Consider the following 21,928-nt stretch of genomic DNA (forward strand, 5'->3'; position numbering starts at 1 on the left):
CCCCTGTTAGAATAGCCATCATCAGCAACACCACCAACAACAGGTGTTGGCGAGGATGCGGGGAAAAAGGAACCCTCTTACACTGTTGGTGGGAATGTAGACTAGTACAACCACTCTGGAAAAAAATTTGGAGGCTACTTAAAAAGCTGGACATCGATCTACCATTTGATCCAGTAATACCACTCTTGGGGATATACCCAAAAGACTGTTACTCCAGAGGCACCTGCACACCCATGTTTATTGTGGCACTATTCACAATAGCCAAGTTATGGAAACAGCCAAGATGCCCCAGCACTGACGAATGGATTAAGAAAATGTGGTATCTATACACAACGGAATTTTATGCAGCCATGAAGAAGAACGAAATGTTATCATTCGCTGGTAAATGGATGGAATTGGAGAACATCATTCTGAGTGAGGTTAGCCTGGCCCAAAAGACCAAAAATCGTATGTTCTTCCTCATATGTGGACATTAGATCAAGGGCAAACACAACAAGGGGATTGGACTATGAGCACATGATAAAAGCGAGAGCACATAAGGGAGGGGTGAGGATAGGTAAGACACCTAAAAAACTAGGTAGCATTTGTTGCCCTTAATGCAGAGAAACTAAAGCAGATACCTTAAAGCAACTGAGGCCAATAGGAGAAGGGGACCAGGAAGTAGAGAAAAGGTTAGATCAAAAAGAATTAACCTAGAAGGTAACACCCACGCACTGGAAATCAATGTGAGTCAATGCCCTGTATAGCTATCCTTATCTCAACCAGCAAAACCCCTTGTTCCTTCCTATTATTGCTTATACTCTCTCTACAACAAAATTAGAGATAAGGGCAAAATAGTTTCTGCTGGGTATTGAGGTGGGGGGAGCGGGAGGGGGTGGAGTGGGTGGTAAGGGAGGGGGTGGGGGCAGGGGGGAGAAATGAACCAAGCCTTGTATGCACATATGAATAATAAAAGAAAAATGAAAAAAAAAATAAAAAAATAAAAAGCATATACACTCCCATTAATCTCCTCTGGGTTCTTAATCATTATGCCACTGGTTTCTGCCAGACAAGCAGCATCAACCATACCTGCGAACTCCTTAGAAATGCAAATTCTTAGGCACTGCCCCAGAAACAGAAGCCATGGAAATGAAGCCCAGTACTGTGTTTTAAGCCCTCCAGGTGATTCTGAGACCTGCTCAAGTGTGAGAGCTCAAGTGTGAGAGTCAAGTGTGCCCTACATGACGCTGCCCATTGTGTGGTTTCCACTTGGTAGGAGATACAGGTTGTTCTCAGTCAATGTAAATACCCCTAATGCTGCCTAGCATGGGGCTCAGCATATGATAGGTATTTAATAAGTATGTGGTGAACAATAAGTGAATGAAGCTTTAGGGCACATTAGATTTTGAATACATGAATAGGATTTTTTTCATCAAAACCACAGGAGGACAGTAAAAACACCATAAAAAGCCTAATAAAAAGGGCATGACACTTGCCTGGAGAAAAGTTTCAAGATGAAATTATTCATTTATTACCTCTTCACCTCTCCTTCCTCCTTTCAGGTTGATCTTTTTCATGGACCTGTCTCTAACCCCTATTGCTCATATTGATAGCTCTCTTCTTTGACTTCTTTATTGCATTTAGAATATCATTTAAGCTATCCTTGGATTATATGTGATGATGTATTTTTTTTGTGTCTTAGATATATAAACCATAGTATCCATAATGAAGCTGTATTCTATTTAGCATATGGACTGTGTCTTTTTGTTTGTCTGTTTTAGTTTCTATCATGGTAACATGTTGGGATAATATTTTAATAAATTAGCCACTGGGTATGTTTATACCTAGTCCTTCCTATACTTAGCAAAGATACTCACAACCCAAAAGAAAGGTTGATATAGTAGAAGAGACAAAAACAAAAAAAGTAAAATTTTAGATGTTGAGTTTTATAAGCACATTTAGAGTTTATGGACCCAGACCTTTTGAGCTCCAAATTCCAAAGTCCTGAAGGACTCAGGAAATACATTTGATGACATGCACAGTAGATTTGAAAACATACAAGATTAGCCAAAGCTAGTTTTCTTTTCTATGTTTTCTGTTTTTTGTGGTCCTGAGGATAGAATCGAGGGCTTTGCACATGCAAAGCTCAAGCCCTCAGATGGCCTTTGGAGAGACCCATGTGCCAAGCATACCTGCCAATAGCCAGTAAGGAACTAAGGCCTGTAGCCTAAAGTGGTTTTTTTCCTGCAATACTGGGGATCAAATCCAGAGCCTTATTCATGTTAAGCAAGTGCACTACCACTAAGCTACATTCCCAGCCTTGTTTTTTTGAGACTGGGTATCAGTAAATAGTCTAGCCTGGCCTCAAGTTTATGATCTCAGCCTCCCAAGTGCTAGGATTACAGGTGTATATCACCATGCCCAGCTGAAAGCTAGTTTTCTTGTCCTCAAATGAATGAAGATTCTATGGGATATGAGAGGAGTGAGAATTAGGACAAAAAAAAATGAGTCATTGGTGCATCTCCTACCAAAGGTGCTGAAATCTGCTCTTGTAGGCTGAGATCCAGGTTGAAGAAATAATATAATCCTCAATAGGTAGGGGTAGAGGTAGACAAATCTGAAAACAGATGTGACTTGCCTTGCCTCTCTTCATACAGGGGAAGCAGCAAGCCTCATAGATTTCCTCTGAACCCAGTCTGGCACCAGAGCAGTTGGTGGAGTGTGTTTTCTGAGTAGACAGGGCCTGAAACCCCCTCACAATTCTTTCGACTCTGGTGAAGTATTGGAAGAACCAAGTGTCTTCTAGGTATCTACAAGGGACCCTCAATCCTGAGAGAACTTCAGCTCAAGATTGAAGAGGCATAGCAGAGATCTTAGTGCATCTATGACTGAGGCTTGGGAGGAACACACGTGCAGAAACAATCAAGGCCACACATGTGCTTTCAGTGGATTCCAAGGTGAATAGCAGCAGACAACTGAAGATCAAATGCTTTCTGATTATCTCAGTCACAATCCCAGAAATTATGGGAAGAGCTTGAATTAACCGAGATTAACTTTTATACTGCCTGGAGGAATAGGACTCAAAATAGGCTGAGATATAATAAAAATGTTTTTGGGTATCTGCATTTGTGGGTTGACATTTACATCAGACTCTCCAAGACACATTATATTTGATCAATTGGATTAAATTAATGAACCAGATCCTTTTACCTGAGGCCAACATTTAGAAGAAAGTGAATTAGAAAACAAAAAGCTCCTGCTGGAAGTGAAGTGCTAATGCTCCCTGAGCTGTCTTCAGATCAGTGTGCTTTAACCCCAACACTTTGCAACTTCTCTAGTCCTTGGCACTGACAATGGTGTTCCAAATACTGCATACTGCAACATCGCTGGTTAGCCAAAGGAGATTTGAGATAAAGTCACTCAACTACTTACTAATACAGGATGGTGAGCTCAGGCACCATCATATATAGAGGGTGAAACAAGAAGAGGTTTGAAAACAAGCCTCAGACATTCAACTTTGCATGTAGTAACAAATGTATGGTTGACCATTGATTTTTAGCAGGTAACCAGAAGTGGACAGGTTCATATTTTTAACTGGAGGCATAGCCTAAGTGTTGCATTTGGAAGGGCCACATTATTTATTAAACTGTGTGGGGCTGCTGTGATTATGCTATAGATAGGCAGAGGCCTCCAGAGTCAATTGGGGTTGTCGAATCACATTCAATGAATGTCTTAGCGTCTCAATTGAAGAAGCCTGCTATTGAGGGACTCCCCTGGAGTAATCAATTAAAAGCAGTAGCATTAAGCAGCTAACGGTGCTGGGAAATCAATACCGGCATGGGGAAGAAACATTTCCCTGCAATGATTTCTATGCAAATTCTGATTCTTGTACCTAATGACATTAGGATTCACTAATGACACATAACTCAGAGGTGCTTCTTTCTCAGTTAAGCATGAAGCACATTTTTGCCCCAACAACCTTGACAGTCACTTGGGAGGCCTACTTTCACTGCTGGGAAGCAATAGATTAAGATAATGCAGCCCAACTTTCTATGTGTCTCTCCTGTGGGAGAGATGGAGGTATGATAGAAAAAGTATATTTCTGAAAATCAGAATGTGCTTCTGAAAAGGGCCAGGACTATCAATTCTTTCAATCACTGAGCATTTGTCTGCACTGGCCTTGTACATTTAACTGCTTCTTCTCTGCTCACTACCAAGGGAGCCCTATCAAAGGCACCTGTAGCTCAGCTCAGACTGCTTTGAGAGACTTTCTGGATTCCACTATGACTTGTCAACATTAAATCTTATACTAGACATGCATTTTACTCCCAAGTATGGAGTGAAATAAATACCTCCTTCATTTTCTACATGTAATTGAATTTTCTCATAAACCATAACCCCACCCAAATTTGATAGAACGTTCAATCTCAGTCCCTACTGAAGTCTTCAAACTTATGTTAGGTACTGAGCATCTTGGAGAATCACAGGGATTCCTCAGGTCTTGTATAAATTGGTCACCACTAATGATGCATTCATTATCCAAGCCTGTATAATCTCTTCAAGACTAGTAGCTCTGCTGATTCTGGTCCAAGTTGAAGAACAGGGGTTTCTGTCTATGTTGGGGGCCCTGGAATAGCCTTCTTTGGATACCACATTGCCATTTTCCCCTGAGGTTCTGTTACTTCCCTGGGCACTGTTGAGGAACAGGGTGCCTATACTCCTTATTTGTAGAATCTGTAAAACTTTGGTAGCCTTGCCAGTTCTGAGGACACAGTCGTGAAGCTCTAGGTACCTCTTTTATTTCTGTTTTCCAAACCTCAGGGCTACTTCCGTTTCGAGTTAATTTCACTCTGCCTCCTTTCATATTGGCTTTAGAATTCAGAATTATTGAAACTATTGAATCATTGAAGCAGTTGAATCATTGGGTCGCACTGCTCTAGGTAGACTGTGTGTTAAGTGTTCATGTGTGTGTGTGTGAGGGGCATTCATTCTTTCTGAATTTTTCCTTTTTCATCCTCCCTGCTCTTCCACTACCCTTCACCTAACAAACTATCTTTTAAGTTTCAGCTTATATGTAACTCTTTCAGATAGAATTTCCATGTTCCCCTAGTCTAATTAATTCTCCATTATACTCATGCATAGCACCTTGCAACTATTCCACATACCACTTGGTATAATGATTATGCTTTATTAAGGTGATTGTTAATGTTTGCTTTCTCCATAGTTTGTAGGCTTCATGAAGGCAAGGATTGATCTTTTTTGTTCTTTGAGGTATCTCTATCCCCTCATAAAATATGTGACATTTATAAGATGTAAGCAAGTGTTGAATAAATGAAGTGGTATCCTTCCATATTTGAGAAGTACGAACCTAGAGGCCATTTTCTAAGTTTTTCCTTTATATAGTGGTGATAGTTTATAGGATGAAATTGATAGTATATAAACTATCAAATGAGTTGGCATAGGGTTGTTTGTATTATCTTCTTATAATATTTTACCATATATAATATCTATAGTGATTTCTCTTTTTAAATTCCTTACATGGGAAATCTCAGCCCTCTCTTTTGGACTTTATTGAAGTAGAAAGTCTCTATTCATTTAAAACTACAAGAGAGTGAAAAGATAAACAAGGGCTAGAGAAAATATTTCCAATATATATAACTGGCAAAGGTCTGGAATCCAGAATACATAAAGAATTCTACAGCTTGATAAGAAAACGACAGCCCAGTTTAAAAATATTTAAAGACTTGAACAGGTATTTCACCAAAGAAGAGAACAAAATGGTCAGTAAGCATAACTAGTCATCAGGAAAATAAAAATTAAGACCACAATGAGGTACCAACAACACCTATTAGGACAGATAATATTAAAAAGATCACCAGCACAAAGTATTATCATACACCATTGATTTGAATGTGAATTGGTGCAAACACTTCAGAAAAATGGGCAGTATCTATTTAAGTTGAAAATTTGTGTACTCAGTTACCTAACAAGTCAGTTCCTATGTACATACTTGTCAGAAATGCACACTCATGAGCACAAAAAGACATGTGCAAAGTGTTTACGGCAGCATGAGTTTTAATAGCACCATACTGAAAGCAATCTAAGTGTTCATGCATATTATAATAGATAAGTAAGTTGTGGCATACTCACACAATAGAATATTGTGCAACAATTAAAAATTAAAACACTGCAACATCAAACAACATGGATTATACTCACAGATATAAGGTTGAGAAAGAAGTCAGATAAAAACAGAATCTATTTATATCAAGTGTAAACATAGGCAAAATCAATCTATGGTGATAGAAATCAGAATAGAGGTAGAAGACAAAGATGGGCATGAGAGAGGTTTTTGACATGATGATACTATTCCAAATTTTGATCAAGGTGGAAGTAACACAGATATGTGTTCACTTAATAAATGTCATCCGTCTATACAATTAAGACTTACTTTTATTATATATATGTTATACTTTGATAAGAGTTTATAAAAATAACAAGTGTATATTAAAAGATGGTTACATTTTGACATTCATTTTAGCTCTAGCAATCTATAATTTTATGTGAAAATATTTTGAAAGTAACAAAATCAAGTAAGTGGTGTTTTGTTACCATCAGTAATAGTTGGCCTTGAATTCCTAATTTGTGATCAAACTATGGCAAATAATTTACCAAAATTTCTATATATTTCTCACCTGAAAATTTTAGTTATCTCTTTCCCCTTCTGGCTCTTTTATATTTCCTACTTTCTTTGAAGTTTTTTTTCCTCAAGATCCTGGATGAGCCATCGAAGACAAGTATCATGGAGAGTAAAACTGATCACTTTTACATTTTGAGCTGGCAATAAATAATCATAAACCCTCTGGATGCATGGCACAAAGTTCCAGAAGAATGATTCATGATTCCTTTGAGTCAGCCTTTGGCTTTGGGTTCCCCAGACTAGGTTTTCTACTTAAATGCATTGTTAACCGTTTTGATCTTAAATGTCCCCCAAATGCTTGTGTGTTGAAGGCTTGTTCCCCAAAGAAGCCATGTTCAGAGGTGGGACCTTTGGGAGGAGATTGGATAATATGTTAATGGACTGATCCATTTATGGATTCATAACTTAACGAGTTTTGGGCAAAGGGCTTTGTTATAAAATGAGTCTCTCTTCTTCTTCTTCTTCTTCTTCTTCTTCTTCCTGGCCACCATGAGGGGCACAAAACCTCAGGCCCAGTGTGATGGGGACAAGCAACCACGAACTTAAACCTCTGAAATCATGAGCCAAAGTGAACCTTTTACCCTTAAGTTGATTTCTCTCAGGGATTTTGTCACAGCAATAGAAAGCTAACACAATGCATAATGTAGCAGTGGAAATAATAATAATGATGATGTTCCCAATCACCTGACATTTGTTAGGGGACCATAATTTTAATATAAGAGGAAAAGGTTGATATACAAGAATAATAAGATACATTTGACTTTGTTCCAAATGCAGTCAGTCAAATGAGTCTTTATCATTGCCATCACTTTCTTTTTTTCTTTAGTCTTGCCAGTAACACTGAATTAACGGAACTACCAGTAGGGACAGTTGATAAAATGGGTTGGCTTATTATGAGCAATGAGGCTTTGAATTTACTGAGGCCATTGACCTTGCTTAGAACCCACTATATATTTTTTTTTCTTGGAATCTTTTCTCTCTTTCAGCCTTTCATTAAGTACCCAACTTTCCCGATTTCTAAATGAAAGTGTACTTTAAAGGTATATTGCTTTTTAAATGCTTTGCCTGGGAAAAATGTTAAAAAATTCTTTAACCTATTTAGTGAAGTCTTTTAAATGCTCATCTTGCATTTTTGAGTGAAGTGTAATTTACATTTTATAAAAGTAGAAGTTGTAAGTAATTATCATATAATTAAATGTCTACTATGAAGGGAATAAAAACGTGAGCTCCTTGGTGCTTTCCGTGACTCGGTTATGCAATGGCAAATTAAATTATAACTCTTTATCTCAGGAAGCCTCCAGGGGACCTACTCAGGGTTTGAAGAGATGCCTCTGAGTTGCCAATATAGTTTCCATTGGAACCTGAAATGATCACTTCACCATCTGAGCAGGCTATGTGGAAATGGTTTCTGTAGCTTTGATTTTAGAAATGAAACCAAAGCATCTATTCTTCTCAGTGACTTTGCAGCCCCCTTTTCCCTATCTTAATATTTGTAAATGGGATGAGCTTAATTTTTATTTTTTCAAGTTCACAAAGCAGTTGGCTTTGGGGCTGATGATCAAATGCCAAAGGAACTTATACTAGTTAGAATGCTGCCCCTAATCTGATTTTACTTAATACTCATTTAAAATATGCATTGAGTACCTGTTAATTTCAGGATACTAGAGGGCATCCAAAGGTCAAAAAAGACATGCTCTTTACTTGAAAGGGGATATGGAAGGGGATAAGAAGGGATAAGAGCTATGCACACAAAAATTACAAAGCAAGATAAAATTGGATAGTTATCAGACAATCTAAGGCGTGGAAGAGCTCAGTGGAAGGAATAATCACTTCTGCTTAGGCTAGGTAGAGCTAGTTAGGTTTCAAGAAGATAGTGTTTAATTTGCCAGATGTGGGATAGACTTAGAAGATTTTCAGGGAGAAAATTCTGGTAAAATCTAAAAACCTGCTAGATACATTTTAAAAGACTTGTAACTCTGTAAGAAGAGATATTGAGGAGACAGTGGGCAGGTGTAGAGGTAGGGAATCAATAGTGGGTCTTTCAGAGAATGAAGTAATCCAATTTGGTTACTTATTCTACAGTCATGGTGGCAATTTATTTAAATTTGTGAATACGGCTATTAAGTTTTACAAACTTTCTTCCCAGTCCAAAGCTATAATGTGGACTGGAGTTGTGGCTCAAGTGGTAGAGCGCCTGCCTAGCAAACATGAGGCTCTGAGTTCAAACCCCAGTACCACACACACACAAAAGTCAGGAAAACCAAAGCTATAATGTGATATTCTTGATTGTGTACATTGTTTGGCACATTACATTCATGTAGTGATACAGTGAGAGATATGGATAAAAATGGAGATTGGAGCCTGATTGCAAAGACCTTTGGGTACCAGTCCTATGGAGATAGACTTCATTCAGGCAACCATTCATTTAAAAATTGCTGATACTCTTGTGTATCAGGTACTTAAAAAAAAACCCCATGTGGAATATGGTGTTGAGTCTCTTCCCTGCCCATAGTGAAATTATTTTAATAAAGGAGATGAGTGAGAGATGTGAGGGCACCTATCCTAGATAGGACATGAAGTCTCAAGAAAGGCATTTATTCTAGAGATGGTAATGTCTGAGTTGAGATCTGAAAAAGAATGTAGGTTTTCCTGAAATGAAAGAAATGGAAAGATATTTCAAGCAGAGACAGCATGAAAAGTTACTGAGGCATAGAGAATCTGGAGCATTCCTGGGAGTGCTAGACTTGAACCTATGATGTGAATTGAGTTATGAAGAGCTGACCTGGGGTTCAACAGGCACTTGATTATGAAATGCCCTATAGAAGCTATTGCAATGACCCAAATGGATGTGACTAGACACTGAGTTAAAAATATGGTAGTGGGGAGAAAGATGAGAGCACGCACTTGAGAGAGATTTAGGGTATAGAATTGACAGGACTTGCTAAGCAGATGTATGTAAAGATAAGTGGATAATAGAGAGCGAGTATGACTTTCTGCCTTCAACTTGGGTGTCAGGGAGTGTCATTCACTGAGAGGAGGAATCCAGTAGGTTATGATTTGAGGGGGAAGTCCTGAACTTAGTTTTTTCATGTTGCATGTGAGGTACTTGTCAGATATCCAAATGGAGATAATGGCAAAAAGTTGGATATATTATTCAGAGCATAGGAATGTAGTTTGGGCTACAAATACAGTTTTGAGAGCCATCAGTAAGTATTTGGAAGTCACAATCTGAATTGTCTACAGGATCCTCCTGGCAGGTAACATGAATGGATAATTTTCGCTGGGGTTAACACAAAAGGAAGAGATGAGCACACACCCTGCTCCAGCAAGTTAAAAAAAATATTGTAAGCCAACCAAACAAAAGCCATCTACAGGCTATATGCAGCTTTAAGTGGCCAGTTTTCCATTCTTGACAGTCTACCCTTAACCCCATAGTTCATATATATACACACACACATAAACTAGTAGAGTAAATGCAGAATTTATGCAGGGTTAGTATGTAGAGTATGAAAAAAAAAAACCCACCAAGGACAGAACTCCCAAGGAGTAACGTGAAGAACAGGCAGCTATATGGGGTGGCTTTCTCCTTTTTCAAAGTATAATTTTTAAAGTTTGATTTTTGACACATTGTACTTTGCAAATATCTCCTCTCCTCTCACTCTGCCGCTGTATTTTTCATTCTTTTAGCAGAGTCATTCACAGAGCAAAAGTTCTTAATTTTGTTAAAGCCCAATTTACCTACTTTCCTTTATGGATTGTGCTTTTGTTTTCAAATGTAAGAACTCTTTGCTTAGCTCTTAAAGGTTTCATGGTTTAATGTTTGGCATTTAAGTCCATAATCAATTTTGAATTAATTTTTATATATGATATAAGATTTAAGCGAAGGTTTATACTTGGACTATGGGTGCCCAATAGCTCTGGTACCATTTGTTGTCTTTCTTTCATTGAATTGTTTTTGCACCTTTGTCCAAAAATTGGTTGAGTGAATCTATTTGTGGGTTCTTCATTTTATTTCATTGATTTATATGTCCATCCCTATGCCAATACTATACTTTGATTACTATAATTGTAAGTCTTGAAATTAGGTAGACTGTTTTTTCCTACTGAATTTTTCTTTAAAATTGTTACAGCTATTCTAGTTCATTTGCCTTTCCATATAAATGTTGGAATTATCTATAAAAATCTTGCTGGTATTTTAAAATAGAAATTGCATTAAGGCCTGGGCGTGGTGGCTCACAGCTGTAATCGCAACTACTTGGTAGTTGCAGATGAGAGGTTCACAGTTCAAGGCCAGCTTGGGCAAAAGTTTAGCAAGACCCTCATCTCAACTAACAAGCTGGCATGGCAGTGCACTCCTGTGATCCCAGCTATGTGAGAAGCATAGGTAAGAGGATTGTGCTCTGAGGTCAGCCTTAGGCAAAAACATGAGATCCTATCCAAAATAAATAAATAAAGCAAAAAAGGGCTTGGGATGTGGCACAAGTAGTAGAGTGCTGGCCACGCAAGTACAAGTCACTAAGTTCAAACCCCAGTCCTGCAAAAAAAAAAAAAGGGAAAAAAGAAACTGCATTAAATCAGTAGATATGTCTTCATTTATTTAGAATGCTTTTTGTTTCTTTCATTAGCATTGTGTAGTTTTCAGCATGTGTATAAAACTACCTTTGTGTTTTTGTTAGGTTTACACTTAAGCATTTATCTTCAAAGAAATTTTATTTTTATTTTAACTGATACACAAAACATAAAAGTTGCACGTTAATGTAGTGTTCAATACATGTATACCTTGCATAATGTTTAAATCAGGTGAAACATTTGTCTCCTCAAACATTTATTAGTTTTTTTGTGGTGAAAACACCACCGCATCCAGTTTGTGAAGATTGGAGTCTTGTCAACTTTTTGCTGGGGCTGGCTTCACACTGCAATTCTCCCATCTCCACTTTCTGAATATCTGGGATTACAGAAGTGAACCATCACATCCATTTTTTTAAATTTTCAAAATCTTTTATTCTAGCTTTTAGAAATATTTTGTACATAATTATTACCTGTTGTCACCATACTATGCAGTAGTACACCAGAGTTTTTGCTTCTATCTAACTATAACTTGGAACCCACCTGATTTAACCTTTCTCCATCTCTCCCACTGGAGTTTTGAGTGATTATCTTCTGTCCTGTGAACTTTCTGAATTCACTTACAAGTTTTGGGTGCTTTTACAGGTTTCTTGGGCTATTCCATGTAGACAATCATGTCATCTTCAAATAGGGATACTTTTCTTTCAATCTTTCATTTGTATTCCTTTTACTTCCTTTTGTCTTATTGCAATGGCTAGACCTTCAAACATTATTTTGAGTAAGAACAGTTAGAACACACATGTTTGCTTTGTTCTCAGTCATAGGGGAAAACTAGTCTTCATTGTGAGTATGATGATAGCTATAAATTTTATGTAAGTACTGTATATCAACTTGAGAAAGTTCTTTATTTCTATTTTTCTGAGAATTTTGATCATAAATGGGTGTTGAATTTTGTCAAACGGGCTTTATCATTTATTGATGACATGATCATATGATTTTTCTTCTTTAGCCTGTTAACATGGTGGGATACACTGACTGATTTTTCTAATGTACCAGTTTTGCATCCCTGGTGCAAACCCTACTTGATCATGCTGTGTGATTATTTTTGTGTACTGCTAATTTTTCTCTAATATTTTATTAGGGATTTTTGTATTTATATTCATGAGATATATTGGTCAGTACATGTATTATCTTTATCTGGTTTTGATATTAGGATAACTCTAGCTTTATAAAATGAATTAAGAAGTTTTCTCTCTTATTGTCTAGGAGATATTGTGTGGAATTGGTGATAATTCTTTCTTAAATATTTGGTATGCTTTTCTAGTGAAGCCATTTGGATCTGGAGATTTCTTTTGGGGGAGTTATTAAATTGCTACTTCAAATTATATATAGTGCCATTCAAATTTTATATTTTATGTTGAGTGAGGTAAGAATTGGCTCATATCATCTAAACTTGTCAAATTTATTTAGGATGCATTGTTCATGATACTCCCTTAATGTTCTTTTGATGTCTGTAAAGTTTGTAGTGATTTCCCATTTTATTTCTGATGTAATTAAATTGGGTTGTCAATTTTCTCTGTGTCAACCTTTCTAGAGCTGTGTCAACTTTATCAGTTTCTTCAAAGTAATAACCTTCATTTCATTGACTTTATTGTTTTTCTATTTTCAATTTCCTTGACTTCTGCTCTTATCTATATTATTTGCTCCCTCTGCTTGCTTTGGGTTTATTTTGGTTTTTCTTTTCTAAGTTCTTGAGCCAGGAGCTGACTATTGACTTCAGACTTTTCCTCTTTTCTAATGTCTGTGTAGTGCTGCGTCCCACAACTTTTAATGTGTTGTGCTTTCATTTTGATTCATTTTAAGGCATTTAAAATATCCACTGAGGCTTCTTCTTTGACTCATGAATTATGTAGAAGTGGGTGGTTTATTTTCCCAAGTGCTTGGAAATTTTCCTTTTTTTCTTGGCATATATAAAATTGTACATAGGTAAGGGGTAGCCTCATGACACTTTCATTTATGCATATGATGTACTTTGATCATATTCACCCTTTTATTACTCTTTCTTATCAAACCCTTTTATCTCTCCCCATTTCTCTTCCCCTTCTATTTCCCTAGTCCCTCTTTTACTTTTATGACCTTGGTTTTTTGTTGTTGTTTTCCCCTAGCTTCCACTAATGGAATAAAATATACTACTTGTCTTTTTGGAACTGGCTTATTTCATTTAACACAATGATCTCCAGTTCCATACATTTTTCTACAAATGACATAATTTCATTCTTGTTTTTTGGCAGTATTGGGCTTTGAACTCAGGGCCTCACACTTGGTTTACAATTTGAACCATGCCTCTAGTCCTCTTTCTTCTTAATAGCTGAGTAAAATTCCATTGTGTATATATACCACATTATCTTTCCATTCATCCATTGATGTACACATATGATATACACACATATATATATATATATATATATATATATATATATATATATATATATATATGACGGGATCACATGGAAGTTATGTTTTTAATTTTTTGAGGAAATTCCATACCAATTTCCATAGTAGCTGTACTAATTTACACTCTCACCAATAGTGCATAAGTGTTCCTCTCCCTATGCACATCTTCATCAGCATTTGTTATTTGTTTTCTTAATGGTAACCATTCTGACTCCGGTAAGGTGAAATCTCAGTGTAGTTTTGATTTGCATTTCCTTCATGGCCAAGTATGTTGAACATTTTTTAATGTATTTACTGGTTATTCGTAGTTCTTCATTTGGAAAGAATTTGTGCAGTTAATTTGCATTTTTCATTTCTTGTTTGATTCTGTTGCAATTGGAGATAATACTTTGTCTGACTTAAATTTGTTAAGGCTTTTTTTTGGCCATGGATATGGTCTATGCTGATAAGTTCCATGAGCACTTGAAAAGAATTTGTATTCTGCTCTTGTTGGCTGTAGTGCCTTTATATGTCCATTAGATACTGTTGGATGATTATGTTATTTAGTTCTAGGTCCATATTTGATCCAGAGACTATTTTATCTGATATTACTATAGCTATTCCTATTCTCCTTTGATAGATTTTTGCATATCCTTTCTTCACCTTATACTTTCAACTTGTTTATGTCATAATATTTAAAGCGAGTTTCTTAGAGACAGCATGGAGTTGGGTCATGCTGATTCCTACCTTTTTATTCATACATTTAGATCATTTATATTTGATGCAATTACTAATATGTTAGAATTTAATTGTGCCTTTTTATTTTTTATTTTCTATGTGCTGTCTATGATTCTTATGTTTTCAAATTGGGTAATTTCTGTTGTTATATTTTATAGTTCATGAATTCTTTCCTCTCTCTGCTCCATTACATTGTTGGGCCCTTAAATTGAGATTTATACTCTATTTTTTAGTTCTAAATTTTCCATTTTCCTGTTATGTATTCTATTTCTTTTTTTAGATTTTTGATTACTTTCCTAAATCTAATTTTTTCATTTGTTTCAAATGACTTTATAAGTGCTAACTGAAGCTTGTTTATGATGACTGTCATTATGGTTTAAATCTAAAATGTCCTCCAGACTAGGAAGTAGTGAAGAGGTCTGGTAGAGATGCGCCAGTTTGGATTGTAACACACATATGCATGGAAACAACACAAGGAACCTCCCTGCCTTCATCTCAAACTAGCAAAAACACCATGTTTTTATTATCTTTTATGTTTTTCCTTCAACAAAATTGGAGAACAAGAGGGCAGAACATTCTGTCTGGAGACACAGGAAGGGGGTGATGGGGAAGGTGGCCCAAATAGCATATACACATGTAAGTAAATATAAAATTGATAAAATTAAATTTAAAAAAATGTTCCCCAAAGGCTCATGTGTTGAAGGTTTGATCCCTAATGCACCAAGGTTCTGAAAATTTGGGAAAATTATTACATCAGGAGCACTCTACCCTTTTTAATGCATTAGCTGCTAGATGGGCTCATAATTTGATAGGCTTTTGGGAGGTAATGGTGGGACCTATTTGAAGGAGTGAGCCCTTAAAGGTGTGACATTGTTCCTGACCCCTTCCTCCCTCTTCCGCCTTTGCTTCATGACTGCCAAGAGGACAGCAGCCTCCTCTGCTATATACTCCCACTGCCATGATGTTCTGCCTCACTACAGGCCCAAAGCATGAGAGCCGGTTTACCATGGACTAAAACCTCTGAACCAGTGAGCCAAATAAACCTTTACTTCTTTTAAACAATTTTTCTTTTTTATTTTGAGAGTATCTCCATGGATATAATTAGGACATTTATTTTTTTTTTTCATTTTTCTTTTATTATTCATATGTGCATACAAGGCTTGGTTCATTTTTCCCCACTGCCCCCACCCCCTCCCTTACCACCCACTCCGCCCCCTCCCTCTCCCCCCGACCCCCTCAATACCCAGCAGAAACTATTTTGCCTTATTTCTAATTTTGTTGTAGAGAGAGTATAAGCAATAATAGGAAGGAACAAGGGTTTTTGCTGGTTGAGATAAGGATAGCTATACAGGGCATTGACTCACATTGATTTCCTGTGCGTGGGTGTTACCTTCTAGGTTAATTCTTTTTGATCTAACCTTTTCTCTAGTACCTGTTCCCCTTTTCCTATTGGCCTCAGTTCTTTTAAACAATTTTTCTCAGATATTTTATCACAGTGACAGAAAGATGAGTAACACAACTGCTTATAATCCTTGTTAGATGATTCTAAAATTTGTATCACCTTGGTATTGCTGTCTATTGATTATCTTTTCTCATTCAATTCAAGATCTTCTTGGTTCCTGGCATGACAAGTGAGTTTTGAGTAAAATTTGGACATTTTGACTAATACGTTATAAAGCTCTAAAACTTACTTAAACTTTCTCTTTTTAGCTGGCTTCTTTCCATACTCATACTCAGTTGAATTGGGATGCCACCTAATTTTTTTCAGAGGGAGGTAGAAGTGTATGTATTCCCCTTGGCCTTTCTTGACACCTAAGGGGAGGATCTTCATTACTGCTGCACAAGGGTGGGAGTTCTGGCTCCACACTAGACATCCACTTATAATTTCCTGAGTGTGAAGATAGGAATGATTTGTTATTGCTTCCCATTTGGCTTCCACTCCATCACTCCAGTGGGAAGGGGGAGGGGGATCTAATTATTGCTGAGGATATGTGGGAGTCCAGGTTTCTCAAGTGATCACTGCTAATGGGGGGAGGATCCATTATCCCCACCACAGTAGGGATGAAGTGCCAATTCTGTACATGTTCTTCTCTGGTACTCCTCCAGTAGGGGTTTGCCAGTAGTTTTTTACAATCTTGCAAGAGTCAAACTCTAGATTTTTCAATTGGGCTTTGCTGGCATAGGTAAAGGTAGAGCCACAGTAACTTTCTAAAAGTTTTCTGTCTCACTAGGCATTCGTAGTCCTTAGGTTAAAGAAAGCAGGCTTTTAGTTGGTGTTTTCTTTTTTCTGTATCCATTGGTATTTCTGGGTTGTCAGCTTCTTTGTCTCTGATTCTAGACTATACTAGGCAAAGAGAAAACTCAAGGAACTTATGTTGTGTCCCTATTTGGTCTGTCTTCTTCTCTCTACCTTCAAAAGTCGTACGCTATATGTTTTATATATGCTTTTCAGGGACGTCCTTTGAATTTAGGGGGGATATAGGGAGACCTATATCTACTCTACCTTCTTTTTTGTGGGTAATTTTTTTTATTGTTGTGCTGGATGGGGGTACATTGTGGCATTTATAAAAGTTCTTATAATATATCAAATATATTGTACTTGATTTCAACCCCTCTACCATACTTCTTCATCTTCCCTCCCCCTGTTCCTGGAATAGTTTCAACGGGTATCATTTTTCCATTTATATACATATGTGCACAGTATTTGTACCCTGTTTTCACCTTCCTTCACAATTTCCCCACCTCTTACCCCTTCCAGTTGTGTACATGTGTCATAACTCAATTTGGTTCATCTCTTCTATTATCTTCTAAGGTGTACAAGTCATGTGTTTGTTTTTAAAACCAAAATAATATTTTTGCATTGTTTGGAAAGTCAAGGGACTTATGAGAGAATTTGTAGCTGCCTTCCCCTTCCTTATGTACTCCTGGGTTTCACTGTTTGGAAACAACCACTTTCAACATATTCAGCTATTTTTTTCTGTTATTTACTTCCATATTTCTAAATAATATGCACATTCCTCTACTTATTGATCTGAAATTTTGATATCTATTGATTTTTTTGTGGTGGTAGATAAGGATTTAGCTTTCTCATATATTTTACCTTCTTTTTTTTACTCTCTCAATAAAAGCATGCCACTATTTTTTGTTAAACTGGAATCAGTTTTTGTATTATTACAATAACAAATTTTGTTTTTAATTTTTCCAAGTTACTCTATCAAACATATCTCCCAATCTGTCTTTTTCCCTATCTAACATTCCATCATTTTAACTCATCTATCGTATGACCTTTTTCCTGGAGATTTCCCTCCTTTAAGTTCATTTACTGTCTTCCTTCTGTCTGAACTGGTTAGAACTTCTCCAGTTATACAAGTGTCATTCTGGGATTTCCTGTTTTCATTCTTCTGGATTGTATTCACCAATCTACCTATGCACCTCCCTGCCTATTGAAATTAAATGTGTTAGAATGGTAACAATTGGCAAATCTAGGTGAATTATATATGGACATTCCTTTCACTAGTCTTTCCACTATTCAGTAGGTTAAAGTTTTTTCAAAATAAAAAGTTTTGAGGAAAACATTAGCATGCCATTTTTATTCTCATTTCTTTGAATAGCCCCACCCCTTCCTTTATGGAAGCTTTCAGAACCTCTCTTTGTCTTTGATGCTTTGAAGTTTCAATGCTGTGTTTCAATACAGGGCCTTTTAATGTTCATTATGTTGGACGGATTTTGAGCATTTTGAATCTATAGACATTTCCTTAAGGTGTGGGAAATTATTTCATAGCATTTATTGATAATTTTCTCTCTTTCACATTCTATTTTTTCAATTTTAGGAGACAGAATTAAGTAATTAGATATTAGACTTCTTAGATTGTTTCTATAATACTAATATTTTCTGTTTTTTAACTTATCACTATCTATTTTTGGAGAAGTTTCTGTGACTTTATTTTCCTAACATCTATTGAATTATTACTTTATTAAGTTATATTAACTTACTTTTATATAACATAGATTATATTGATCATATTAAGCTTTAATTTCTAAGAGGTTTATCTTCTTACTTTTTTCCTGATTTTGTCATAACGTTTTATACCAGTTTTGTGGGTGCGATACTCTCATTTTTCCCATTCCTTGAATTATATTCTTTAGTTTCCTTTCTTTTTTGTTTTTTCCATATTCAAGAGCTTTCCTCTTGAATATGATGAGTGAAATGCTGAATTGGAGCTTTCTGTGCAGAGTATGAAGTAGAGAGATTTTCATGTGGAATGTTTAGGTGGTCTATTGGAGACCCCAAAATTTGCTATGTAGAGATCTTTTCTTTCAATTTAAAGTTCTCCAGAAAAGGCTATTCCAATTTCTTACTGGGGGTTGTAAGGCTTTCTGCTCAGGGTGAAGAGGCAGGGGTATGCATGGATGTCTACCATAGCTACCCTCTGCCAAAAATAATGCCTTCAAGTTCTGAGCCTCTCCTGAATTCTGTAGTTCCTTTCTTATATGTTTTCACAAAAATCCTCTGCACATATTTTAGATTGTGAGATTTTCTATTTTGCCAAATCAGAAAATACTCTTTCATCTACTTTCTGTCTTCTAATTTTTTTCTTGAATTCTTTTATCAATTAATAGCTCTTCTCCTGCTATCATTGGCTTTGTTGGTTCCTTCGTTTTTGTTGAAATATTCAATTATGCTTTAAATCACTATCTATTGTCATTTTTATTCTAATATATCTCAAGAATAGCATGCCTCAGACTTTAGCATGCATATGGATCACCAAGATGATTGAAGATTCTGATTTAGTTGCTCTGGGTGAGGCCTGAAATTCTGCATTTATATGAAGCTTTGTGACAGCACAATGATTAGCAATAGTTAGATTGTTTTCTCTGCCACCATTACTTTGATTTTTCCTTTTTTGCCATGTTTAAGGGGCAAGTTAATTTTGGCTACTTACTGTGGAAAGTATATGTGAAGGACCCAATTTGAAAAGCCATAAAAGACAGCTCTTATCTGAAGGTACTTCTATTGGGAGCTTATATATATATGGCTTCTAGTACCAATAATTTCATATTGGCCATTATGCATGTTTTTCTCCAAATACACCATCTATCTTCAGAAGTATTTTTAAAGGAAAGGGAAGATACTATAAATTTATAACTGTTGTATTTTTTTCTAAAAAACAAACATGATCCACTGTCATTATTAAAATGCCAGATCAGCAATTCTGTAACTTGATGGTAGTGATGGCTACTAAAATCTATATATATGATAAAATTTTGTAGAACTATATGCAAAAGGTATATGCAAAAAGTTGTGAACTTTGAATAAACTTTGTAACTTAGTAAATAGTTTTATACCAATATTAATTTTCTGATTTTGACAATGTACTATGTTTAGGTAAGATATTAATATTAGGAGAGAAAGAAGGAAGGATGAAGGAACTCTGAGTAAATTTTAATTTCTCACGAGTTTTAAACTGTTTCAAAAGAAGATGTTATTTAAAAAGTCAATTAAAGGAATAAAAACAATGAGAAATATAAGTTATAGCATGTCCAGAAAGTAGACCAGTTTCCTGGAGGTGGTGGAGTGTTTGGAAGGGGTAGGAAGGGGGGATTACTAAGTGACACAAGGTAATTTGGAGCGTGATATATATGAAAATTTACCAAATTGTATAATTTATGTATAGTTTATTACCTGTCAATCATGCCTCAATAAAGCTTTTAATAGAATAAAGGAAATGAAGCAATCAGAGAAGAAAATACAGAACTCCCTGTATTCTACCACCAATATGTAATTACTGCTACAATTTTGGTGAACGTTTTTTTCCTGATATCTCTGTATTTATCAAGCATGGTACTTTTATTGTATATTATCTCATCAGTTCTTCACAGTAGTCTCCTGTGTTAGATAACCACTATCACCCTCATTTTATACATGAAGAAACCAAATCTCAGAGAGATGAGATGTCTTTGTCTTTATAGATGTAAGCTTCATAGCTGAGGTGCAAGTTGATATTAGTTTGATGCTTAAGCCTAATGTTTTCCTGCACTACATTAATCCATTTAATGACTCCACTTTGGTCATATCCAACCTGTCTTCTTCCAGGTACTAAATGTGAGCTTCTTGAATATTGAACTTCCTGTTCCAAGTAACTACTTCAGTGGCTCCATCAAGATGATTATACCAAAACTTCTTGCTCAGTCTTTTGATTTTCATAACTTCCAAACTCTTATGTTTTTTTCCCTACAAAATAGATGCCAAGAGCTCTCATCACTTACAGAATTTTGTTACTAGCATATTTCCTTTTGGCTTCTAGATTTACAACTTATAACTTTGTCTTATTTGAACTTTTCTGGCCTTCTGCATATATTGATAGAGTGATTTTATCTGGAAATTATGTAGTTGGCTATATTTAACCCATCCCTGTTTCATCATTGTACTTCTCTCAAACGTGGCATCAGTTTCCATAAAAGAGGCATGGCAGGCCGCATACAAAGATGGCCTTTCCTTGTTCCACTATCACTTCATTTTCTTCCTTTACCCACCCGTTGCTACATGATACCTTCTTCAATTTCCTCAATACATTTGGTATTTCATTTCTCAGCAAGAATTTGAGAAGAAAATCACATACCAAAACCTTTTCTTGATGTGGACACATTTCACAGCATTTGACATTTAAAAAATTTCAGAGAAATCCTAATACTTTTTAGTCAAATACTGCCTCTTTCTTTATTGCTATTTCTAGCACCTTGAGCCATATGCATTCTGCCAGTCTCAGCATCTTCTGTGACTAGGTTCCATGTGTCACCTTGATGACCATTTCTCCTTTCTCTCAGGTGGCACTGAAAACAGCAGTCCTCAAAGCTTTGCTGGAGCTGCTGTTCTCCAAATTCTTGTTTAACTCAGCATTAAAGCTAGCAGGGCTGGAAGCATTTCTCTTCTTCAACAACTGGATCCTGCTGCTCACTTCTGGAGCTGTCATGTCAGGTCCTCTTATATTCTGTCTCTTTCTCCATTGATTGGTACCTCAACACAAGACCATGGCCCCTTCTTTCTCTCTGATTCCAAACAATTTTGGAGAGAACTACACCATCCATCTTTATCTTTTTTTTTTGTACTATCAATCTGGCTAATAAGGCATTCACCAGCCAACATTCTTCTCTCTTACTTACCCATTCTCAGATGTTCATAAGTCCTGCCTTTCATTTTACTTCATTCTTCTATTTGACTCTTCATTTACAACTTATTTTTCTTTGAGTTTTGCTATTTTGCTTTTGTTCTTTCTTTCTCTGGTATACATTAAACACATCTGAATTTGACAATTTGTGTTTGGCTTTATAAAGCCATTGGTATGTTCTTTCCATTAGAGATTTTCTTTGTTATTTTTCAAGTCTCTTTTGTCTCATATCAAAAGTGGCATAATATATGGTGATGTATATATATGCAAGATTTTCTGGTGTTCTATAGTACAGTAAGGTAAATATTATCTATACCTATCTATGCTATATCTTAGAACAACTACA

At 36.1% G+C, this 21,928-nt stretch overlaps 1 protein-coding gene and 1 long non-coding RNA gene across 2 annotated transcripts in view; both read left to right on the top strand.

Annotated features, from left to right (window-relative positions):
• The window catches only part of LOC141419681 (uncharacterized), a 39,487-nt gene extending 29,368 nt beyond the window's left edge, over positions 1–10,119 (top strand). Inside the window, exon 4 of the long non-coding RNA XR_012444300.1 lies at positions 2,637–10,119. This is a non-coding gene — a long non-coding RNA (uncharacterized lncRNA). The remainder of the gene's footprint in view (positions 1–2,636) is intronic.
• The window catches only part of Smarca1 (SNF2 related chromatin remodeling ATPase 1), a 630,075-nt gene that overhangs the window by 176,101 nt on the left and 432,046 nt on the right, over positions 1–21,928 (top strand). The gene's annotated exons all lie outside the window — the stretch shown is intronic.

This window comes from Castor canadensis, chromosome X (genome assembly GCF_047511655.1).
Source record: "Castor canadensis chromosome X, mCasCan1.hap1v2, whole genome shotgun sequence".
Classification (NCBI taxonomy): Eukaryota; Metazoa; Chordata; class Mammalia; order Rodentia; family Castoridae; genus Castor; species Castor canadensis.